The following is a 27025-nucleotide window of genomic DNA, read 5'->3' as shown; positions in this document are numbered from 1 at the left end:
TTCAGATCACTTCTTCTATCCTTGTAAACGAGTGTTACATGTACTTTCTTCCAGTCACAGGGCATAGTTTTTTGCTCGGGTGATAATGGTACGAGGGTCACTCCCAAAGAAATGCAAACTGTTTTTGTAAAAATACAGTTTTCATTCTGCATGTTTGAAAGTTTTACAGTGTCTAGATACATCCTTCCCGCTTGTTTTCAAACTTAGTTCAACTTGTTCCCGTGAGTGGTGCCGTCACAGGATGTCTTCAAGATGACTGCTGCACTTGACGTTCGTCAGAAGCAAAGGGCTGTCATAGAATTCCTGTGCTGTGAATACTAGACAGTGGGAAACATCCGCAAGAGGTTCAAAAAGGTGTATGGAGATGCTGTTGTCGATCGCAGTGCAGTTAGTCGGCGGGCAAGCAGGTTACATGATGAAAGCGGGCACGGCAATATTGAGGATTGTCCTCACAGCAGCAGGCCTCGTACTGCACACACTCCAGACAATGTGCAGAGAGTTAACGAATTGGTGACTGCGGACAGGCGCATCACAGTGAACGAATTATCACAGTACGTTGGGATAGGGGAAGGAAGTGTTTGCAGAATACTGAAAGTGTTGGCGTTAAAAAAGATTTGTGCCATGTAGGTTCCTAGGATGTTGACAGTGGCTCACAAAGGAACAAGAAAAACGGTATGCAGTGAACTTTTGGAACAGTAAGAGAATGATGGAGATGAATTTCTTGGAAGAATTTTGACAAGCGATGAAACATGGCTCCATCATTTTTCACCAGAGACGAAGAGGCGATCAATGGAGTGGCATCATGCAAATTCACCCAAGAAAAAAAATTCAAAACCACAGCTTCTGCTGGAAAAGTTATGGCTACGGTGTTTTTCGATTCCGAAGGACTCTTACTTTTGGATATCATGCCAAGTGGAGACACCATAAATTCTGATGCATATGTGACGACACTGAAGAAACTTCAAGCTCGACTGAGTCATGTTCGACCACATCGGCAAAAGCAGGATGTTTTGCAGTTGCACGACAATGCACGGCCACATGTCAGTCAAAAAACCATGGAAGTATTCACAAAACTTGGATTGACAACACTGAAACACCCGCTTTACAATCCTGATCTGTCTCAATGTGACTATCATCTCTTTGGGAAACTGAAAGACTCTCTGCTCCAACATGTTGGTCCAGAATTTTACCGTGCGGGTATACAGGAGCTGGTTCCAAGATGGCGTAAGGCAGTTGAGAGGGATGGAAATTATGTGGAGAAATGAAAATATTTTTCCTAAAACTTTCCAACATGTAGAATAAACGATAGATTTTTAAAAAATAGTGTGAATTTCTTTTGACCCTCGTATATTGTAGTTAAAACGAGGGCTAACTGAAATCCAAATTCTTTGTAGAATAACACAGGTATTTATTTTCGCTATTTTCGACGCCACTGATACTAATGTCTACAGCACTCTTGGCAGCGATGCGTGAAGTACAATATGGTAGTACTGTGTCTCCCTTAACACAGGAATATTTAAAACCAGTGATCAGCATTTCACATCTTGCTTTGATATCGCCAATGTGTCACTTGACATAGAGCCAGAATGTCTTTGGCTTTCGTAAGAGATCCTTCGTTAATATTCTGTCATGGTAGTTATCTAAGGCTTCAGGCATTGCCCTCTTGTCGGCGAAACGATTTTCATTCAGTATCTCCTGATCTATAGCACTTTGCTTTGTTTTGCACGTATTGCGCTGTAGTGTCTGTTTATCTAGAAGTTGCTTTGTAAGGACTGTATACCATTTAGGGTCCGTCTCATCACAAACCGTTCTTCTAGGTACTTATCTGTCAAGTGCATTGTCAATTATTCTTCAAAACCTATCCACTGTTCCTCTACATGCTCTTATCAGCAGCTGAATGTTTGGAGTCACTCAGTGAGATACGTTGGTACTGTTCTTGGTGAGCATATAAAACCTTCTACTGGGTTAACTGTCGTTTATACTTTGATAATGGTTGCTGCTCATGGGCACTGATAGCAGTTGTAACATTACAGGACATATTGGGACATATTGAAGTATTAGATACTGTAGACTTTTAGGGGATGTCGATACAGATATGCAAAATGTAAAGGGAAACTTTGGTGATGTTTAAATATTGTACTGTGTCAATATTAGGACATTTTGCACAGAAAGAACAAAAATAGAATTAATGTAAATATATATTAGTGTTAGTAACCTATTTTCATTCAATTTTGTAATTATATTTCATTTTGTAAAAGAAAGACTCACTGTTTGCTGTAGCTCTGAATTAATTGTATAAATTATCAGTTTTGAGCTAAATTATTTCGTTTAATATGGACAAGATACTTTTAAAAAACTCACCAGCTAAAGAGAAAGTCTGTAAATGAACGGTTAATGCACACTTCTGGAACTTTCTATGGAGAAATTTTATATTATGATCGCAAAAACACGAAAACTTGTGAAAACTGTTTCACAACCTAATTTCGAAAGACGATTTGTATCAAGAAATATTGCTAAATGATTTATTTACGTTTTGAAACACGATTTAAATCATTTTACATATAAATAGTTGTTCTAAATCACTCAAGAAATATCCAGAATCAAATGTCAAGATATTTCTGGAAACATCGGTACAAATCTGGTGAAGGTTATCCAGAAGCTGGTAGAAAAATGTTATAAAATCTATTTGGAAATTATGCTTGTAAGAATTTATATGTACTGATCCTTTTACTTACTTTAATCTGTACTAAAATTCTGTAATGTCTAATTTAGTTTTAAGTCGTGAATTGCTATCGTATTGTAAACAAAACATTGTCAAAGACTCTCATTGTTTGGAAAGATATTAATACACCTAGGAGTTGTCAGTTGCCAGTTCGGATATGCAGTGCGGTTAGCTCTGAGAGTCAGTTGTTGAGTCTGTGAAGTCTGTCAGTCCTGTTTTGTAAATAAACGTCTGTAAAGAAGAACTACTTGTTGTCGTCAATATGAACTCAAGACCTTTTGCACGAAGCAGACACCTCCTAATGCAACGTTTTAATTTGGCTGAGGAAGCTGGGATCGCTATAAGTGCAAACAAATTGAAGTGGAACGTTTTAATTTGGTGTTGAGGAGCTGAAATGTCATACAGTCTAGTCTTCAAAGACGTCTGGTCTATTTGATGCCATTAGGGGTAATATATTTTTAACACGAGTGGACATGCGAACTCTTTGTTGTAAACGTTTTCAGAGAAGGCATTTAGCAATGTTTCGTAGAAGGTCTTTTCGCGCCCAACACTTACAAAACTGTAATTCTCAAGCGATTGTTGGATGGTTAAGGACTGTAGAGTGTATGTGTTTAATGTTTTCAGTTGTATCAAATAAAAGTAAATCATTGAACTGTGTACATTTTGGTCCACTGTAAAGCAGTACTGATTTGAATAAACGAATCAACAGATTAACCAGCGCTAACGATTACACAAGAAATGAGAAGACTTTAGCAGGAGGGTGAGGGAGAGGAGTGTAGAAGTGGCGATGCCGAAGTTGTGTCGACACCTTTTACCGCTGTTCCTACCCCATTCACAGTACAATGCTTTCAACTATGCCTTTTCTATCCTTTATCAGTGAACCAAGCAAATATGGTGTTCCTAAGAGACGACTTTAGACCTGTCTCGTTTTCATTAGGACTAGCGATGGAACAAGACTATCAGTTCAGCATATTCTCCTTAATAAAGGCATGTTTCTCTCTACGTTTACGATGTGAATGGTTGCTTACCTAATAGGAGGAACGGCTGCTGCAACTGCTGCTTGAGCGCTAGTGTTAACTGATCAGTCACTCTTTCTGCACTCATTTTAAGTTCTCCTACTATCAGGTTGCGAATGTATGATACCGCGTTATCATTGCGTCATTGTTGTGAAGCTGAGGTGTGTCATTTGACTGATAGCCAACGGAGTAAATACGTAATTTTTACACAGAAAGAGATAAGATTTGTGGAACTGTTACCAACCACTACCTGGCCACGATTCGCTACCTAAATCCAGCTGACATCTAAGAGTGCCGCCGCTTGTGGAGAAGTCGTTGACGTGTTATATGTCGTATTGGAGTTTCTGCGATACAGAGTCTGTCCATTGAAGCACGTTTACGATAGCTCACAACGTTTCACTAATTTAGCGGCGTTTTCGTAGAGTTGTCAGTGTTAAGAGACAAGCAACACTGCGTGAAATAACCGCAGAAATCAATGTGACATGTACGACGGGGCTTTTCAAAATTTACTGCAGAAACTCGAAGCTGACAGCGAGGAATTTTACTCGGTAAATAAATGCAGAGACAGCAACGGACAACATTTCCACTCACAATGAAACAGGTCAGACTATGGATATTCTGAGAGTCGGTCGCCTGCTGCCGTAGCCCATTAACGCCAAGTTTCGCCACACTGTCCTAACGGATACGTTCGTCGTACATGCCACATTGATTTCTGCGGTTATTTCACGCAGTGTTGCTTGTCTCTTAACACTGACAACTCTACGAAAACGCCGCTCCTCTCGGTCCTTAAGTGAAGGCCGGCGGCCAGTGCGTTGCCCGCGGTGAGAGGTAATGCCTGAAATTTGGTATTCTCGGCACACTCTTGACATTAAGGATCTCGGAATATTGAATGCCCTAACAACTGCCGAGAGGGAATGTCCCATGCGTCTAGTTTCGACTACCATTCCGCGCTCAAAGTCTGTTGATTCCCGTCTTGTGACTATAATCACTTCAGACACCTTTCCACACGAATCACCTGAGTGCAAACGACAGCTCCTTCAATACACTGCCCTTTTATACCTTGTGTAATCCCATGACTATTGTCAAACTGGTCCAAATGGCTCTAAGCAATATGGGACTTGACATCTGAGGTAATCAGTCCCCTAGACTTAGAACTACTTAAGCGTAACTAACCTAAGGACATAGTACACAGCCATGTCCGAGGCAGGATTTGAGCCTGCACCGTAGCAGCAGTGTAGTTCCGGACTGAAGCGCCTAGAACCGCTCGGCCACAGCGGCCGGCTGACTATTGTCACCTCGGTGTACGTCGTAAGGGAAGTGAAGAGATAGTCTGCATTGGCAAGAGACTAGGAGAAGCATGCTAACAGGCAAACATATCAATTTATGTCAGAAAATCCTTTGCAAGAATCTTTTGTATTGAATACACTTGAGAGGTGGCACGCCACTCTCATACACTAACAACACTGTCACTTTTCTGCTTCCATTGATATTTATAGGAAGTGTGTTGCGTAGATCTTCAGTATGTGTGAGATTCCCTTTTCGTTCGCTATATTACAGTAATTGCATTAAAATACCAAAAGCTATCAAATCTAGGTCAAATGCTCGAGCTGCAGCTTGTGCAACTTTTGATAATTCGGTCGACAGAGAAGGGACAACTGAACATCGATCCTCTCACAATACTGATTCAACTGAGACATATAGGATAGTGCCTTACAGGATTTATCAGGGTAATTTTTCGGTGTCAAACATGGAACAAGAAAGTACAGTTGGGACTTCTGCTTTAGACAGCGAGTCTTTAGGACGTAATTTGTTACAACAGCCATCTGCGCCCAAAGCTGTTAATCAAACTGAGACAGTCTCCACTCGTTCCAGCAGTAATGCCAAAGATAAGCACAAAGATCTTTTGCAGGTACTATTATCAGAGTTTAAAAGCATTAAGGAAGACAATAAAAGTTTTAGAGAAGAGGTGAAAGAAGGTGTTAGGGAAGAGATTAAGCGCTTCATGAATAAGAAGACACAAATTAGGCAAGATGTACATGAGCAGTTCAACTCTGTAACACATAATCTACAGTCGAGAGTTGAACACATTCAAACGGTCGAAATCTTATGGTTAAAACAGCAGGACAGTCAGTTCGAAACTCACATACAAGGTCTTCGAGAGCAATGTGTATCATTTAAGGCTAAAGAAACAGTTACCTTACAATAGTTAAATACAATTACCAAACAGGTAGACAAACTTTCTGTAATCGTGACCTAAAAGACAATCAATGTTGACAAAAATTTTGATGTTACACTACCTATTCCCTTTGCAGAGTCGGGAGAATATCCTCTTCATCGTTTTAAACAGGGGAAGATGATCATTAATCAATGGCACAAGTCTGATGAAAGGAAACTGGATGACCGGCTATCCACATTGAACGGAAAATCAACACGGGCATGATGATGACGATAGCCACACTTTGCGTTCTAGTAATCCTGACGAACTTTCTGATTTGTGCCATGGAGGTGCACTGACACGCGAACACCGTGCATTGCGCAAACAACATAGCGCGAATGGATCACACAGCGATAAAATAATTTGCCCTCTCATTACAAATATTTTCTTACAGTTCGAAAGTTTAAAGTTTTTCGAAATTCTGTCAATGAGATGCTCCAACAATTCCAAAAGTACCTCCCTCCTTCATGACCAGTTGCTCGTAAACTTGCATATATTTGTGGCTATTTGGAATCTGAACCAGCCGCAAGCAATCACACAAGAATGCCAAACGAAAGCTGAATTTTATCACGCATTGTTATCAGAATACTGGTCTGAAGCAACACAAAGCAAGAAGCAAAAACAGTATCATTGTCCTAAAGAATTTTGAACAATCAGACTTTTCCAGTCTGGCAGACTATTTTCAGCACATGCTAACGCAAGAATCACTTCGTATCGAGTTCTTAATTAATAAGTATTTGTTCGACTAAACTATCGACACGCTTGTGGCACATTATTTTCTCAAGACGCTGCCAAGATGTCAGCGAGGTTCAAATGGTTCAAATGACTCTGAGCACTATGGGACTTAACATCTGAGGTCATAACTTAGAACTACCTAAACCTAACTAACCGAAGGACATCACACACATCCATGCCCGAGGCAGGATTCGAACATGCGACCGTAACAGTCGCGCGGCTCCGGACTGAAGCGCCTAGAACCGCTCGGCCACGGCGGCTGACTTGTCAGCGAGGCTTTTCAAAATTTACTGCAGAAACTAGAAGCTGACAGAGAGGAATTTTACTCGCTAAATAAATGCAGAGACAGCAACGGACAAAATTTCCACTCACAATGAAACAGGTCAGGTGGTGGATATTCTGAGAATCGGGACAACAATTATGAACAGAATAATGAGTTCTCTAATAGCCGTGATCATAATTTTTATTAAACTGTTGACATTACGTGAAATACGAAACTTTAATTCCAATCGAGAAACTGAGAATGTTGATTTCAGATCAGATGACTATCATTACAACCAAACACGAGACAGTTTGGGTGATCGTCACAGTTATTGCGGAAGAAATAATCAGGAGCGGAGCGATCGTGGAAATTTCAGTCCTGAACGATAAGCTGAAGTAGTTGAGATCAGACCACATGACACTAATGATAATGTTAGACGTGACGAGCCATCACAGTTATGTCTGATGGCACAAACGGAAAACAACTCCTTTGGCGATACAGAGAATTCCTCCAGTCATACCAAAAAGCGTACATTGTGAACCCATTAGTGAACAAAATGAACAATGTGAGCTTATTAGCAGGGCGACCAGATGCAATTGTTTAAAAAGGAGGACAAACGGCTTAAAAAAGGAGGACAAAGGAAGAGAAAAGAGGACACATCAAACGGGTCAATTGCAGATGAGGATACCACCCGCCAGCTTTGGACAAGTCACGTGACTGCCGGGAATTACCGGTAAAACCACTAGTTAATTGTTACTAATGGTCAGGTGGTGGTTAACTGTGCAATATAAAAAATTAAAAACATTGATTGCGGTGACAGTGTGACATCAATTGTTTTGTTATGTCAACAACACGGAAATGTTTACAAAGCGAAAAACGTAAGACCATTCACCTCCCTTCATTCGACGCACAGCTACCGACATCTACAATTCAAGCAGCAGCTGACGACGTGTAAACTGCACTATAACCTTCCGAATACAAATAAATTGAATGACTATGAAACAATGAAATAATACCATGACAGTTAATCTGTCGAGTTATTTCTTACCTTTATTGGCCACTGAGACGTACGTTCCAGCTCCACGTATCTTACATTCCGCTTCAAATTCATTTCTACCTTTCTTAAAGCCGGATATTTGCAGGGAAGGACATCAGAAAATGTACACTTTCGTTTAGGCATAGCCAAATATTTTACGAAATTCACTCAGTTAAAAATTAAACTCACAAATCACAAGTGCACTACAGGAAGCTAAGCCAATACACGGCGAAGATACGAAACGAAAATTTTAAATAATCGATATTTGCATTCGCTTATAACATCGACGATCCTGGTGCCACCTACTAACACCGCCTTCGTGCGTGTTTATCACGAAGACTGTGCCAATAGTTAAAGTATTTAAGGAAAGAGCAATAGAACGGGACGAATTGTAAATTTAACTGTATTACGCTCAACTTTGCGAAAAATCCGGATACCCAGTCCTAGAGCGGAGAAAATCTCAGACCCAGCCGGAAATCGAACCCGGGCCGTTAGGTAGGACATTCCGTCGCGCTGACCACTCAGCTACCAGGGGCGGACCAACCGGTCTTCGATACTTAACTGCACCCAGGTAAATTCACAAACGGAATCCGCCATAGCCACGATAGATTGTATCTAATTCCTTGCTGTAATAAACACACCGCCACCATTGGCGACTAACTTATCCTTAAGATAAATATTCCAATTTGAACTTATGATTTCATTGTCATTAACGTTCGATTTCAACCTACTTTCTGTTCCTGATACTGTCTGTGCTTTATAACCTTCAGTAAGCGGTACTAATTCTGGAACCTTTCCCTGGATGCTCCTGCAGTTTACTAAAATCATATTCATCTTCTGTATCTCTGATCTGCGACGATGAACGTTCTCTGAGTATATTCTGGCTAATTTATCAGGCAAATCGGCGTTAATTCCAAGGGAAGGTTTCTGTAACCTAAGAAAGCCCCATGTGCCCGCCACACGTACCCTGCTACCCTTCTTGCCTGTAGTGCACCCCTGACCTATTAAGGAAAACCCTATAGTTCTGTACCCGACAGCGGAGGTCGAGAAAATTCGCATCCGATACCGTCGCAGAGTCGTCTGAGCCTTTGGTTTAGACCTTCCACTCTGCTCCAAACCAGAGGACGAGGATCAACCCTAGGAACGACGCTACAAATAGACAGCTTAGCCTGCATCCCACGTGCAATGCGAGTTGCCTTCACAAAATCAGCCATCCGCCAAAAGAAGCCGATGATACCCTTAGAATCCAAGCGTCGGGTGTCATTCGTGCCGACATGTGCCACTATATGCAGCCGGTTGCACCCAGTGCGCTAGATAGTTCAAAAAATGGTTCAAATGGCTCTGAGCACTATGGGACTTAACATCTGTGGGACAGATCCATGCCCGAGGCAGGATTCGAACCTGCGTCCGTAGCAGTCACGCGGTTCCGGACTGAGCGCCTTAACCGCGAGACCACCGCGCTAGATAGTTGCCGGAAGGTATGGTGCATGCTGTTACTCTTTCCCGCATTGCCTGCTATTTCCCTGAGGGTCAACCTAACGTTACAGCTCCCAATGACAAGCGTACCTACCCTCTGCACTTGTCGGGACTGGCAGGAAATCGGCCGTTGGCCAACTGGAGAGGCATCCGGCGCTGGGTCAGAGTTATCATCAACAGTAGCACCTCATACCTGTTGCTAACGGGTAGAGAGTCAGCAATGTGGCCTGCTCCATCTTTCACCTTCCGTCCAGTGACACGCGAACCCGCCACTGCCTGCCACCCGCTCTTGAATGAGGATGAAATGATCAGACATTGTATACCCGAAGATGCAGCGACACCCGAGTCACCAGGAGATTCCAAAGCACCAAAGATGGTGCAAGTCTCGTCCCCAACTCCCTGAGCCACCTCAACTTTTGAAAATTAGCCAGAAACATGTCGACAATACCAACTACTGCTTCCAGAAGTTTACAGCCAGCAGCCAATTCTTCTTCCGTCCACTCACAACAAGCACAGTTTTAGGCATATTGTAGTATGTAAAAATATATATAAGATCTCGAATGGCGCAACTGAGTTTCGAACGTGCGCAGAATATAAAAAGGAAAATAAAGAAACACTAAAAACTGCTGTGCAGATTTCTCACTATGCCCTGAGACGGCTGAAATAAATTTCTCTACTGCAGTTCATGTTACTATAAACCCTGCTTACCCAAAAAATTACGCAAGGATATGCACACAAAAACAAAAATTTAAGGTATGATATTGGGTGTCGATTTCTTGACTGAATGCAAGACCAACTGAATTTTGATGTTGCTCAGACGAAAGCTGTAGTTGATTGTAAGTCATTAAGATTGCAGTTCGAGGATTGAATTACAAGACAGGAAGAAAATATCAACTGTTTGAAATTTTTATCTTCATCAAAGTCACAACCTTCCACTGAAGCTATTGGTCATAAATGAAGTACTTCTCAGGAAATGGGACAGTCTTTTGATGTCTCTGAAATTATACATGATAAAGTAGACAGTGTAGAGGATGCTTCTGAAGTAGATAGGCAAGAGTTATTTGATATCTTCTAGTCACATTCTAAAACATTGTCAACAAACCTGGTATCACAAGATATTTTCTGTATAAATTTAATGTCAAGGGACATACGAAGTATTTTTTCTACCTTATGCTATTCCACTGATATGTAGGCAAAAGAGTGAAGAATCATATACAGTCCATATTAGCTCAAGGTCTCATTGAACCTGCCATGTTTTTACAACATTGCACTTCATGTTATAGAAAAACGAGATAGGTCAATATGTTTGGTGTTAGATTCCAGAGAAATCAATACCATTGTTCTTCCTGAAACAAATCATCGTCAAATATTGGAGGAATTGTTACAGAAATTTCAGGGAGTAAAGATGTTATCTACTTTAGATCTTAGATACAACTTTTCGCAAGTACAACTGAACTCTACTTGTAGGAAATATATGGCTTTTCTTTGCTTTGGTGCCTATTATCAGTTTTGTAAATTGCCCTTTCGACTAAAAAATTCGTCTTCTGGCTTTATTCGTGGATTAAACTCTATTATTACCTATGTTGAGAATATATCCACTAAGGAGAAGTCATGTTTGGAACATAACAGTCTTCTTAATTCACTGCTACAAAGTATTTGCTGAGTTTGGCATCACAATAAATTTGGGAAATTCACAGCTCAGCAAATCCCAAATTAAATTTCTTGGTCTGCAAAAATGTCTGTACCTACCATTAAACATCAACCCAGAAAGTTCTAAAGGCTCATTAATTTCTACCATTGCTTCATTAACCTGCAAAACTTGACCACTTCCAGGTTGAGTGAGTTGACTGGTAACAATATTGTGTGGCACTGGAACAAAGTAGTTCAGGATGAACTTCAATGTTTGAAGGGTGAACTTCTTGTTGAACCTATGTTGTATCACACAGATTTGTCATGTGACTTTTGTATTTTTACTGAGAGATCCACATTTGGACTTGGTGTGCACATTTTTCATGAATGTGGAATATGGTATCATTACACAAAGGACTATTGCACTTGCCAGTCACATTTTATCGAAATAGGAACATAATTACTCTTTGACCGAAATGGAGGCTTTATTAGTGTATTCAGCTTTTGATAAATTCTGCTACTTCTTGTATGGCAGCCACATCAAGATATATACTGATCAACATGTCCTTCAGTTTCTGATGACTGCTAAGTTAAATCATGATTGTCTCAAGCGTTGGGTCTTTGCAGGAGTTCCATTTTGCCATTCTTGTCATCCGAGGAACACAAAACACAGTAGCTGACACTTTGTCTCATTCACCTGTTGGTCTTGTCAAAACAACTGAAGAAAATTGTCAGGAAAATAACCTTAGTATCTTTTACACTCAGACGGTTGCATTTTATAATTACAATTCACTAAAATTTGCTGACATCGCTAAGGAAGAAGATGAGGATCATGTGTGGAGGGAATCAACGAGACAAAACCTCCTACTACATCCCACTCTGCTCCACTGTTTCCCGTAATCCCTAGTAAATTAAAACAACTTGCAGCTGTTTAGTTATTTGGCTCCCTTCCTGTCCGCAGCTCGTGGTCGTGCGGTAGCGTTTTCGCTTCCCGCGCCCGGGTTCCCGGGTTCGATTCCCGGCGGTCTCAGGGATTTTTTCTGCCTTGTGATGACTGGGTGTTGTGTGATGGTCTAAGTTCTAGAGGACTATGACCATAAATGTTAAGTCCCATAGTGCTCAGAGCCTTTTGAACCATTTGATCCCTTCCTAGAATAAAAAAAGTTTTTGTGGTAATAGAACTTACGTCAAAATTTGTGTCATTTAGTCCATTACTTAGATCAACAGCAAAATCTGTGCCTACATCATTTGTTAAACAGTTTTTGAAGAAAGTTAGTCACATAGAAAAAGTAATATCTGATAGTGGACCTCAGTTCCGATCCCAGCATTGGTTGTATACATAAGACCAGAAGAAAACTAAACCTGCCTTTATCTCTTCGTAAGATGTATCTTCAAACCCTTGTGAACACCTAGTGAAGAAGCTTGGAAAACTCTGCAGATTGTATTGTCACCACAAACACAACGCTTGGTATAGATATCTTCATTTGTTTCAGAAGGTAATGAATGAGTTACCACATAATTCTACATCTTTGTCCCCTCTTCTGGTTTTAAAGAATAAGCAACCACCTGACAGAATCAGAGAAGTTATGCAATTACCCAAACAGAAAAACCTACATCATCATGAAGTGATTCATTTAGTCTCAGTAAAGATTAAGAGAGCTGCTGAAAAGAGAAAGAAATTGCAATGATGCTTAAATATCAAACGATTTTATACAAGAAAAAACCACCTTTTTCCCAAGGGAAAATTACTCTATCATAAGTTATTTCTTCTATGTAATGGAACATTTCTCATACGTCACATTATTCACGAAAATACTGTGAAAGTGGAAATGATGGGTATATTAGCAGCAACTTATGCCTCCTTGAGCTGGATGTTAACTATTTCTCTCTTAGTTCATGGTGCACTCCACTTCTTTTACTGCCCGATTTAGGTAATATGTGTAAATAACTTTATCTTACTATTCTGGTGTAAGTATAGTGAAGTAAGTTTTGAGACTGGTTGGTCTTTCACTACAAGAAATTATTTTTCTAACTGGTGGTAAATGTAATTTGCTATGAACTTTTGGTAATTTGTAAATGATGTTTCAGAAGTCTTTTTGAGATGTTTGAAAATAGTTATATGTAGCTACAAATCTTCAGCTATTGACTACAGTGCAGAGAAATGACCTTTCAGCTTCAAATGGATATGTATATTGCACCAAACTGGACACAGTGCAAAGATTGACAGTTCAGGGTTATAGTATAACATTTATGTGAAAAATACTGAGACCAAAAGGTTAAAAGTGATGTGCTTATGATGTATCTGTATTTGTGTGACGAAATGATATGTTCATATTATGCAATAATTCAAATGGTACTTGAGCACCGCAGTACTGAAAGAATTGATGATCATCACACGTATTCGTTATGTTATTGTAAATGAGATATGCAGTAATTACCATTCCAACCAGATAGATAAATGTATGTAACTTAAGAAACCGTATCGAAGTCTTTTCATTTATTTGGGGTATCTCAAAAAGGAGATACATATTCAAGATTGACATTTGATACTAGATTTATGATTAACTGTTTACTTGTTTAAGCAATTGGTTGAATGACACTACAACGTTACTGAGAAGCCTTATACGCAATTTATATGATGCCCATGTTATAAGATAACTATTTCTACTGTACTTATATCAGATAAGGATTTTTGAATAAGGCACATGCACAGAAAATTATAATTTCTTTCAGGACAATTCATTTTGGCACTAAAATGTATGTAAACTTGCTGTCTAATTCATTTATAAATTCGTTTCATGTTTTCTGAACACACATGAGAGATGATCTTGTTAACATACACATACAAAGCTTAATGGAAAGAATTATGCTGGATGGCTTCATGCAACTTTCTGTGGCACTATGCTGAGTGTCCATGTCTCAGCTTATGAAAGATGGCCAAATGGAAGCACTGCTCATTATCACAGCTCTACAGCAATGATTTTAGCTCTTCAAATTCTGGGTTGTTAGTGGATGTTGTGACAAGACACTTCATCCTCCCTGAGTCTGCATGGATAGCATCTTATTTTCAGCTCTGTGGGTTATCAGTTGAGAAACTGAAGGCAAAGGACTATGCTCCCTGGGTCTGCCCCAGGAATATGTTCATGCTACCATATTGGTGCAACTGTGAAATATGTGTCTCACAAAAAAGTGAGGTATGTGACATTATTCTGCGATTTTTTTCCTCCTATTGCATGAGGTGGCCCTCATAAGTTCTCTCGACAGTTTTGAACAGACAATTGTCAGCACTTTTGTACCATACCATAAATGTGTATGTCTTTCTTGATTTATCTGAACTGACAATAATACTCACTTGTTTTTACAAGATTTTTTGAAAGATTTGAACAAACAAGTGTAACTGCTTTGTAAAGTTTTGTACCATGTTGCAGGAAATGTGTGTTTAGGTCTTACTTCATTTGAATGGGCAGGAATCTTACTTGTCGTTATTGGTCTTTTTAAACAGTTGTAGAGCCTATTGTAATGACTATCTAATGCTGTGTACCTTATTGTAAAACTGTATGTGTCTGTGCCACTGTATCTGACTGGATTACTCATTTGCTACAGCAAGCATTTTTGTATCGTACTGTAAATGTGTGTATTTTTCTTGTTTTATTTTAACTGACAAGAATATTCGCTTGTCTTTATGAGATTTTCTGAAATATTTGAACAATTTTGTACCTGTTCACTGATACTTTGTATACTTTGCCACCCACCCCAGGTACTTGTAACTACACATTTTGTACCATACTTTTGTGATTGCTTCCTTTGGAGAATTTTTTGAGTGCCTCCTGCTATTGAATTGGCAAAAACCACTCTGCAAAATTCTTGTTTAATGGGGGAGGAGTAGTGAAAGGGGGCTGTCCTATTTGCCATGACGATTTTCAGGAAGGTTTGGTCATAAATGTAAAGGAAGTTGTGAATTTGATAAATGTACTCAATCTCTGTAATATTGACATAATCATATGCTTTGTAAGACTATATTAATTGAGACCAGAGATATGGATCAGAGAGGTTAACTTAGCTTTGTCAGACTAATGTAAGAGTGTAGCAGTAGCAGAGTGTGTTGGACAGTCTGGCAATATACTTGTTTTTTTTTTTTTAAAAAAAAAAGATGGAAGCTGGCCTGATGTGTGGTGGAGAGAGCATTATTTAAAAAGGATTTTATGATAATGTGTTTTGAGGAATGATATTGAGCAAATGAGGTTATATATATATATATATATATATATATATATATATATATATATATATATATATATATATATATATACAGGGTGTTTAAAAAATGACCGGTATATTTGAAACGGCAATACAAACTAAACGAGCAGCGATAGAAATACACTGTTTGTTGCAATATGCTTGGGACAACAGTACATTTTCAGGCAGACAAACTTTCGAAATTACACTAGTTACAATTGTCAACAACAGATGGCCCTGCGGTCTGGGAAACTCTATAGTACGATATTTTCCACATATCCACCATGCGTAGCAATAATATGGCGTAGTATCTGAATGAAATTACCCGAAACCTTTGACAACGTGTCTGGCGGAATGGCTTCACATGCAGATGAGATGTACTGCTTCATCTGTTCAATTGTTTCTGGATTCTGGCGGTACACCTGGTCTTTCAAGTGTCCCCAACAGAAAGAAGTCACAGGGGTTCATGTCTGGCGAATAGGGAGGCCAATCCACGCCGCCTCCTGTATGTTTCGGATAGCCCAAAGCAATCACACGATCATCGAAATATTCATTCAGGAAATTAAAGACGTCGGTCATGCGATGTGGCCGGGCACCATCTTGCATAAACCACGAGGTGTTCGCAGTGTCGTCTAAGGCAGTTTGTACCGCCACAAATTCTCGAAGAATGTCCAGATAACGTGATGCAGTAATCGTTTCGGATCTGCAAATTGGGCCAATGATTCCTTTGGAAGAAATGGCTGCCCAGACCAGTACTTTTTGAGGATGCAGGGACGATGGGACTGCAACATGGGGCTTTTTGATTCCCCATATGCGCCAGTTCTGTTTATTGACGAAGCCGTCTAGGTAAAAATAAGCTTCGTCAGTAAACCAAATACTGCCCACATGCATATCGCCGTCATCAATCCTGTGCACTATATCATTAGCGAATGTCTCTGGTGCAGCAATGGTAGCGGCGCTGAGGGGTTGCCGCGTTTGAATTTTGTATGGATAGAGGTGTAAACTCTGGCGCATGAGACGATACGTGGACGTTGGCGTCATTTGGACCGCAGCTGCAACACGGCGAACGGAAAGCCGAGGCCGCTGTTGGATCACCTGCTGCACTAGCTGCGCGTTGCCCTCTGTGGTTGCCGTAAGCGGTCGCCTTACCTTTCCAGCACGTTCATCCGTCACGTTCCCAGTCCATTGAAATTTTTCAAACAGATCCTGTATTGTATCGCTTTTCGGTCCTTTGGTTACATTAAACCTCCGTTGAAAACTTCTTCTTGTTGCAACGACACTCTGTTCTATGCGGTGGAATTCCAACACCAGAAAAGTCCTCTGTCCTGAGGAATAAACCATGTTGTCCACAGCACACTTGCACGTTGTGAACAGCACACGCTTACAGCAGAAAGACGACGTATAGAATGGCGCACCCACAGACTGCGTTGTCTTCTATATCTTTCACATCAATTGCAGCGCCATCTGTTGTTGAAAATTGTAACTACTGTAATTTCGAAAGTTTGTCCACCTGGAAATGTACTGTTGTCCCAAGCATATTGCAACAAATGGTGTATTTTTATCGCTGCTCGTTTAGTTTTTATTACCGTTTCAAATATACCGGTCATTTTTGAAATACCCTGTATATATAACTGTGTAGCTGCCTACTGTTAGAATACTGTGTATGGTCGAGTTAACTATAGAAATTTTGTAATAAAGACTATGGTCTTATCTTATAGTTGAAACAAGTGTCAAGGGTGACAATTGTACACATGAGGGTTATTAAGAAATATTTTACTAACTTGTCTAGGTGTGAGAGCTTTATGAAAAAGTGTATTGTTGTTATGGCTTAATGAAGCACAATTAAACTTTGAGTCTGTCTTCTCTTGATTAGTCATTAGGATAAGTTCTCCATTTTCATTTACTTTATTTACTCTTTTGGCACATTCACACTGCATATTATGAGATGTGTACTGAGAAGCATTTATGAAAATTGGTAAGATATTGTCTTGCATTGCACATCGAAAGTAAGGCAAATGAAATTTGATTTTTGACAGTCGCATCATTATATCAAATAAGAACAAGATGCAGAGCATTCCATGTGTACAGGTAGGCCAATAAATTTAATTGCCAAAGTTCATGTCCACTGATAAACCGAGTGAATTTGTGAAAAGAGAATAAGTATCAGTTCAGAGGTTTAATACCAGTAAAAGACTTCAGTAAAGTGCTATCTTCTCAGTTTTCAACCATTTTTATCAGAAAGTCAGAAGCGTAAATTTTTATGTTCATTTGGTGTTTAATTACAATAACATCTCTGGCTCAGTGATTGTTTGCAAGACTAAAGAGAAATATTAGTAATATTTAGGGTCAACGTTCTGTACTGAGTTATTTTGTTTCACAGTCAGATGCCATATGTAAATTTAATTGAAAACGGATTGCTTTCTCGCAGACAAATTGTTTGATGTACTGCCTAGTCTGGATCTCGCATCGTGTAACATGAGCTCCACATCTTTCCGTTCAAAAATAAATACCAACTTGACGCTTACGAACACGAGTTTAAATTTATAAGAAACTTTCAGCTGAATCAGAGATACACAGGTCTCTGTAGTTAGCTCTCAATAAACCTTTTACTTTTTGGATGAAAAATTAACAACCACTATTTTGAGATTCATACATTTTCTAGTACGACATTTTTGTCATTCGATCTTGAGGAAATAATTTAGTAAAAAAAATTATTTTTAGCACCTCATAATCTGATATCACAGGTTGATAATTAACTGGTTTTATTTTCATTATTGTTCACAGTTATTGTGATACCTCGAAGAAAAGTAAAACATAGCAATATACTGAAAAGTTTGCAGTAAAAAATGTAGTCGCTGGCCAGTTTTGTTTGGTGCATTTTAGGCCTTACAGTGCTGAGTATTAAACGTAGTTAACACAGCGAAATTGTTTTTAGCGCTGGAAGGAGAGACACACCTCTTTCCAGTCTCGATTAAACACGTGATATACACTCCTGGAAATTGAAATAAGAACACCGTGAATTCATTGTCCCAGGAAGGGGAAACTTTATTGACACATTCCTGGGGTCAGATACATCACATGATCACACTGACAGAACCACAGGCACACAGACACAGGCAACAGAGCATGCACAATGTCGGCACTAGTACAGTGTATATCCACCTTTCGCAGCAATGCAGGCTGCTATTCCCCCATGGAGACGATCGTAGAGATGCTGGATGTAGTACTGTGGAACGGCTTGCCATGCCATTTCCACATGGCGCCTCAGTTGGACCAGCGTTCGTGCTTTACATGCAGACCGCGTGAGACGACGCTTCATCCAGTCCCAAACATGCTCAATGGGGGACAGATCCGGAGATCTTGCCGGCCAGGGTAGTTGACTTACACCTTCTAGAGCACGTTGGGTGGCACGGGATACATGCGGACGTGTATTTTCCTGTTGGAACAGGATCTAGGAATGGTAGAACGATGGGTTCGATGACGGTTTGGATGTACCGTGCACTATTCAGTGTCCCCTCGACGATCACCAGAGGTGTACGGCCAGTGTAGGAGATCGCTCCCCACACCATGATGCCGGGTGTTGGCCCTGTGTGCCTCGGTCGTATGCAGTCCTGATTGTGGCGCTCACCTGCACGGCGCCAAACACGCATACGACCATCATTGGCACCAAGGCAGAAGCGACTCTCAACGCTGTAGACGACACGTCTCCATTCGTCCCTCCATTCACGCCTGTCACGACACCACTGGAGGCGGGCTGCACGATGTTGGGGCGTGAGCGGAAGACGGCCTAACGGTGTGCGGGACCGTAGCCCAGCTTCATGGAGACGGTTGCGAATGGTCCTCGCCAATACCTCAGGAGCAACAGTGTCCCTAATTTGCTGGGAAGTGGCGGTGCGGTCCCCTACGGCACTGTGTAGAATCCTACGGTCTTGGCGTGCAACTGTGCGTGGCTGCGGTCCGGTCCCAGGTCGACGGGCACGTGCACCTTCCGCCGACCACTGGCGACAACATCGATGTACTGTGGAGACCTCACGCCCCACGTGTTGAGCAATTCGACCCGGCCTCCCGCATGCCCACTATACGCCCTCGCTAAAAGTCCGTCAACTGCACATACGGTTCACGTCGCGGCATGCTGCCAGTGTTAAAGACTGCGATGGAGCTCCCTATGCCACGGCAAACTGGCTGACACTGACGGCGGCGGTGCACAAATGCTGCGCAGCTAGCGCCATTCGACAGCCAACACCGCGGTTCCTGGTGTGTCCGCTGTGCCGTGCGTGTGATCATTGCTTGTACAGCCCTCTCGCAGTGTCCGGAGCAAGTATGGTGGGTCTAACACACCGGTGTCAATGTGTTCTTTTTTCCATTTCCAGGAGTGTAGTTGGACCCTGCCCTTGGTGAGGCTGGCACTTGAGCACCACAAGCAAGGCTATTTATTGCCTTATGCTGTGTCCTGTTGCTTGCACCGCTTCCGTGGGAAAACAGGTGTCACACAGACAATCATTGCGCCATGGGTCACCTTTATTGCAACATGTCGTTATCACAAATCGTACTACCTCAGTGCGAAACACGACTTACTCTTTATCATCAACGACTTTCTCTGCTTATCATCAACGACTTGCTCTGCTGAAAATAAAGAATTGGAAGAATACGAAAACTTCTCAGTCCGCACGAATTATGCACGAAAGAAGATAGACGAGTAACGAAACCTTACCTTTTTTTTTAGTCCATTGAGGATAACACAAAAACTTCCTGATCCGCTTGAATTAGGAACAAACTGCGTGTGGGAACGCTACACATGTGAATAACAAAACTTTTCAGACAGTAATGGAACCGTACTTGCAGCCTCACAGAATATTCGTCACTCAGTTATTGGATACATATGATATGCAATAGCTCCGCCTCAGAGCATCATGGTATGTGGAATCGTACCATACTGTACCTTCACTTTTCTAGCGTCAAGTGGTATGTACGTAAGAAGATGGGTGGGTAGGGGATGGACAATGGCAAGGGGCACTTTACCACGTTTGTATCAGCCCAAGACATGGTAAAGGTACATAGCCACAGTAGGTCTCATTATGGGTGACATGAAGCAGACATGTGAAGTACAACATTACGTGAAAGCGGTAGTTCTCCGAGCATATGCGCTTTTGTAGGGTCACTCAGTCGGAAGAGTGGCCCTTTGTGGCGCTCATCCTGGCGTCGCCAGATAGGGTAGGGGACAGTTGGAGCATATGGCATCGGACAGAGGCAATGGCGTCAAGCACTGGCTGTTTCAAAAGGATTCATATGATGTCAAGGTTACATCTTCTACATGAATGAAGATACCAGGGGGTTACAATTAAACTGCAGCTACTCGCAGACATCCAGTGTGGGCTGTAATTATTATATGACACCGAAACGTTGGTAGATATTCTAGTACGTTAATGTAGAACCAACTTACGCCGAAAAAATTAGTTTCAATTTTTGTCACCAGGCCGACTGCGGTGGCCGTGCGGTTCTGGCGCTGCAGTCTGGAACCGCGGGGCTGCTACGGTCGCAGGTTCGAATTCTGCCTCGGGCATGGGTGTGTGTGATGTCCTTAGGTTAGTTAGGTTTAAGTAGTTCTAAGTTCTAGGGGACTTGTAAGCTAAGATGTTGAGTCCCATAGAGCTCAGAGCCATTTGAACCATTTTTTTGTCACCAGGTGCAAATCTGGCACTGTGAATGAGTGAAAGAGGTGTAGAAATGTTCCCATATATAATGCATTAGGAGTGGAACATTAACAGAAAGAAGCAAACAAGTGAGAAATACACAATGTTGATTGTCGTTTAACATAATTTGTTCAATATGAGCACCAGACACATCAGTGAGATACTGCATCCATAAAACGATGTGATCAACAGTTGCTCGTAGCAATCCTGGTGGGATCTGAACAATGTGGTCGTGTATACTGGCCTTCAGACCAGGTACAGGCCAAACGTACTCTGGTAAACACATTCTTTTAGATATCCCAAGAGGCAACAGTTAAACATGCATCTGGAAAAACTCTGGAGATGACACATTCATGGAAGGATGCATTAAGTAGATTTTCCGCTGGTTGAGTGACTTGTTACCCCACCTTGCATGGAAACATTGGCTTCCACGCAGTTGTACTCTTCTAAAGCAGGAGTCTCCTACTGCATAAGGAGTTCTTGATAATGTGCAGACGTCACGGTACACCTGACAGGCTTTCTAGTTGTATTCGCTTCAAAGAATAATGGGCAGAGAACAAAGATGCTTGTGAATCCTCACCATACAGTGACATATGGCAAGTGCAATGGGTCTATGTCCATAACACACGATTTAACACTACCTCAAATTCGTCAGTTTTGTGTATTCACTGCTGCCTGTAGTGTACAATGTGTCTCATCACGCTATACAATGCTATCCAGCCACATATCATCGCTTGAATCTGTGCCTGAAACTGAAGAGTAAGTTCAGATTGTTGCTGTAGATCATGAGATTTTAGTTGCTGCACCATCTGAACCACGTATTATAACTGGTGTAAATAGACAAGAAAATATTCATATTGTTGACCATGGGGTGGCAATCCTCGTGACACTGAAAGAGCACTAGCACTGTTTGGGGACATGTGCTGCACGGTCAGTTACAACAACAACAACCTCATCATCAGTTTCCAACTCGAGAGGACGCCTTCCTCTTGCAGGTGACACGCCAAGCTCACCTATGTTTTTCAATTTCATTATTACCTTCTTTAAACCATTTAATGAAATCGGTGCTCTCCTTAGACCTTTCATTCGGCGATACTCTCGCAATGCAACACTGTAATTGCTGCCATTCACACAAAATACTTTCACCAACAATGCAGGATCTCTTTTATCAACAGCCACTTACTTTATGGCTTATCGAATTACAGTGCGGATGTTACCAGCAAGCAATCAGTGTACGATACCAAACTGCCACCTGGTGGTCATAATTGGAGCTAATTTTTTTCAGTGTAAATTGAGATAACTGCAGCCCACACTGGACCTACATGCGCTACTGCACTTTAATTGTAGCCTACTGTAGAAACTGGAGGGTGAATTTAAGTTGCGCATGGGAACACAAAACATCCATTTGACTTCACAATGGCAACTAATATGTTTTATATCCATACACATACACTAAACGTACTTTCTACACCTCCATTTAGGATCAAGGTTTTCATATATCTTTCACAAATGTTCAATGTACCCTTCACCAGATGCAAGACCAACATCCTGATGACAATCAAACGCATCTCATATTTTTTCGAGCATGAATGGAATAACTGCTGTCCCTGTTGTCGCTGAGTTGCATTGCAGTGCACTGAAAGTTGTTGAAAGGGGAGGCATATAAACGGAGTCTTTCATAACCCCCCACAAAAAAAGTCATACTGTGAGATCAAGCGACCTTAGTGGTCAAAAGTGCTAGGCAAGAATTGCATGTACCTTACTGCAATAGCCAATGCTGGGGATGGAGGGGTGGCTATAATGTCACAATGGCACGCAGCAGAGGTTTAACATGGGGTAGCAGGCTAGTGGATACCTAGAGAGGTGCAAATTCATATTTTATTTTCTACTCATACATTAGTGCTTCATCTGTGGGGGGTAGTAACCACGCAGCAACTTCACTGAAGAAGACCGAGTGGCTATTGAAATATCAGCTGGTGTTCAGCACGCCAACTTTTTTTAACGCTCGAGCTCAGTGCAGGGCACGCGATCCTATAGCGCGAGTCTTAGAACAAATAGTTGGCACATGTGGCACATTAAGATAGTCAGGAGTCTTGCTGTGGTGGCCGCCTCTGAGGTGGATAACTGCGTCCTGGCAGCCATTGGCGCACAGTGCCGAGGCACTCCCATGGTGATGGCAGAAGATGACTGCCTGTAGGGAAGGTGACCTGCTGCTTCCCCAGGTAGGAGTCTGTCACTGATGGAGTGAGCTATGGTACTAAGTCTGGAAAGCGGAATTAGTGATGGATCCTGGTACCGCAACAAAGACTCGAACTCGTGCCTGCTGCTTGTAGCTCCATGTCATCTGCTCGCCTAGCGTAGCCCCACGCCAGCTGGCAGAACTGCTCAGCTGTTAGTGAAACTGTTACGAAAATAATAGCTATTTACAGAAGGTAGCAATGAACATGTTACCCTTCCAGTCACATTCTCGGTAACACCAGAGAAACATCGTAATGGAGAATACCCCTTGCATGTGCTGAGCAATACCATTGCACTGGCAGGTTTCGCCAAGCGAATTCGGCCCATCTCACAACAATTCAGTAGCTCTGTTGCTATAACTAACATGACAACATCCTGTGCTCAGAAACTACCAGCGGCTGCTGCAATACTATACCACATATTCTCCCAGATTTGCCCATAAAATGCTAGCAGCACTACACGACCAATCCATCAATACATCACTGAGATGTTCTAATTGAATTTTACCTACTGAAACTGCTATTTTGCTATTTTACTATTTTATCTATAATCGACTCAATGAAAATTTGGGTGATGAATTGAACAAGTTAGCTCGACCAGGGAGTCCCTTATCGGCAGCTTAATACTTGTGCCTAGGTAAATGTTGCGTAAGTTTAAATCTACCCTAGGTTTCTAACATCATCGATGTAGATGATACAGTCTTTTGAAGTGAAATGAATCATTTTGAAACACGTCATGCAATCATCTTCGTACTTGCACACACACTAGTAGAAGTGGCACTGAGTAATGCTGGGTATGTCCACAACATAATATAATACGTTGTGTTGGCGTTAGTCGTTCAGCGCTAATAGGTAGCAAACCGCGCCTAGTACACGTCCACTGCAGCGCTCTGGAGCCACAGCACAATTGCGACACCTGAGGATGGGCTTATGAGAGCCCGAAACCGGTCGTAATAATAAACGAAATTTACTGCTGAAGTACTTTGACGAAAGAGGGGTTGAGAAGTGAGCTTTATACTGTCTGCTCTAAGTGCTCATATTAAAAACTCTCATATACGTTTCACAAAGTGACTGCAATGAAAAATTTAGGAGCTAATATGAAGATTTTTACCAACAAACAATCAGCAGTAGAAGTTCCATCTTTCGTTTTCTCGATAAACAAGAGTCAACTTTCTTCTGTGAGACTTGCGTTCCTATAAATGGGTGGAGTGACATCTTAATAGGTACACTAAATTTACATTTACATCTATATGCCTGCTTTGCAAGCCATCATGCTGTGTGTGGCGTAGGTTACCCTGTCCCACTACTAATCAATGCCTTTTCTACTCCACTCGAAAACGTAGTGAGGGAAAAAGACTACCTATATGCCAGTAGAGGAGCTAGGCCAGCTCCAATGCATTTTTTTTTTAGTGCGGGTTTCCTACATCATGGGCAGGTATGCACTCAGGGACAAACCTATTGTTCTCCTTTGACTGACAGGTCCTTAACCTATTATTCTGTTAAGTAGTTTTCCAAGTTACTGCACTTAACCTATTGTCCTCCCACCCCCTCCCACTCCCCTCCCCCTCAGAAAACCTCCCCTTGCTGCTACATGTACACTTTCAGCTCTGAGTTACTGGAATACCCTCATCACTATTATCAGTTTGATTGACTACTTAATTGAATTGTACAATTAATTAACCTCTGCCCCTTTGGTAAACCCCCTCCCACCCTCTCCTCCTTCCTGGAAAATGACGGCATAAAACACTCAGTTGATTGGTCATTTGGAGGGAAATCGATTGCTCTGTATGGAATATTGTTTAAATAATTTAGACAATGTATGGAATATATGGAAAGGGTATATTGTTTATTTATTTATAAAAAGTTCAGTTTGTGGGGGTTGGATTTCTCTTGCTCATCATTCTCTGCTGTTTGGAAACATCTAGCTCTTACAAGAAGCCGCTATATGGAGCAAACATGTTGTATAAACTAATGTTTGGCACAGTACTTTGGATGTCTTAACCTAATGTTTTGGCCTTTGTCAACACTTAACCTATTGTTCTGTTAAGTGGTTTTCCATGTCACCCCCATGTCCTTAAAATATTGCACCACCTTTGGTACCAAATTAAGTAATTAGTTGTCTCCTCCCACCATTTCCTGGTACACTTTTCGAATTTAACATGCTTTTGAACGCCATTTCTCGTGCTTTCTTCTCTGTCAATCACCCCTTTAAACTATTGTACTCCGTTTTACATAAAAGTTATTCAAATTAACTTAGTGTTCTGCACTTAATCTTCTGTTCTGCTCCATGTCAGCCACTCACACACAGCCTCCCCTTAACTATTGTACCGCTAACACCACGTTGATATAAAAAATTTGTGCAGATTAATTAAATCGATATTTTTCACATGTATGGGGTAGTTTTTTTTTTAATTTGCGGCATCCTATTGATCTTAGAGTATTGTTCGTCTGTATGATGGTAGGGGGGGGGGGGGGAGGGGCCTTACCAGTTGGGTCTGATTCAAGTGATTGAGAAAGTCCTAAGAAGAACCGCAAGGTTCGTGACTGGTACAGTTAGCCATGGCGAAAGCGTTACAAATCTCATTGACAGTTTGAAATGGGGCACACTTGCAGATGGACGAAACGCTAAATGGAAGGGGATGCTCACTAAATTCCAAAATCTTATCTTCGCTGAGGATGTAGAGCATATAAATTATTACCACCAACTTTCATATCGCGCAATGATCACCATTCAAAGATAAGGGAAATTATAGCACATACTGAGGGATACTTCGAAAACACATTTCAGAATGAAACTTCCTGGCAGATTAAAACTGTGTGCCCGACCGAGACTCGAACTCGGGACCTTTGCCTTTCGCGGGCAAGTGCTCTACCATCTGAGCTACCGAAGCACGACTCACGCCCGGTACTCACAGCTTTACTTCTGCCAGTATCCGTCTTCTACCTTCCAAACTTTACAGAAGCTCTCCTGCGAACCATGCAGAACTAGCACTCCTGAAAGAAAGGATATTGCGGAGACATGGCTTAGCCACAGCCTGGGGGATGTTTCGGTTTGCAGGAAGGATGAGAGGAGGCATATTGTTCAGCATCCTAGTATTTACCCCAGTGACCTTTAAGAACCGGGTCCTTCTGAGAAGGATAGGATAACTTCTGTCAGTCTGGTGTCCAGCACGGCGAGCGGTGGATTGTTGGATACGAGTGGTGCAGCCCTGACATGTTGGTGGAGGTTTGCAACCCAGTGGCAGCTGTTCACACATTCTACACCCCCCCCCCCTCCTCCCTCCCCCCCCCCCCCCCCCCCAGGTCTCAGCAGGATTAGTTCAGGAGCAGAGGTGATGTTTGGTGTGTGGGGTGTTCAATTGGGCGGTCATCAGGGCCCATACAGAGTCCCAATTTTTACATAGTCCAATTTTTACATTGTCCAATTTTTACATTGTCCAATTTTTACGCAGCCCAAACTTGCTATTGTCACGAATGATAATGATGATGATGATGATGATGATGATGATGATATGATGAGGACAGCACAAACACCCAGTTCCCGGGCAGAGAAAATCCCCAACCTGGCCGGAAATTGAACCTGGGACCCCATGATCCAGAGGCAGCAACACTAGCCACTAGACAGTTCAGGAGCAGTGTACCAGAATTCTAAGTGACGTACTTACACTAGCATGACAAGACAAATGAGATACGGAACCCAGTTAGCGTCGGATGTCTTCAGACATTTGACGATGGTTACTACCAATTTTGGTGTCGGAGGAAGCCTCGAGA

The 27025-nt window shown here is 41.6% G+C and overlaps 2 protein-coding genes across 2 annotated transcripts in view; both read right to left on the bottom strand.

Moving 5' to 3' along the window:
- Positions 1–3854, bottom strand: part of LOC126284377 (glutathione S-transferase 1-1-like) — an 83703-nt gene extending 79849 nt beyond the window's left edge. Inside the window, exon 1 of the mRNA XM_049983261.1 lies at positions 3751–3854. The gene's annotated coding sequence lies outside the window, so the exon portion shown is untranslated. The remainder of the gene's footprint in view (positions 1–3750) is intronic.
- Positions 1–27025, bottom strand: part of LOC126284372 (calcium uptake protein 1 homolog, mitochondrial) — a 613419-nt gene that overhangs the window by 340148 nt on the left and 246246 nt on the right. The gene's annotated exons all lie outside the window — the stretch shown is intronic.

Source organism: Schistocerca gregaria, chromosome 8 (assembly GCF_023897955.1).
Source record: "Schistocerca gregaria isolate iqSchGreg1 chromosome 8, iqSchGreg1.2, whole genome shotgun sequence".
Classification (NCBI taxonomy): Eukaryota; Metazoa; Arthropoda; class Insecta; order Orthoptera; family Acrididae; genus Schistocerca; species Schistocerca gregaria.
The sequence above is the reverse complement of the archived record's forward strand: the minus strand, read 5'-3'. Positions and strand labels throughout refer to the sequence as shown.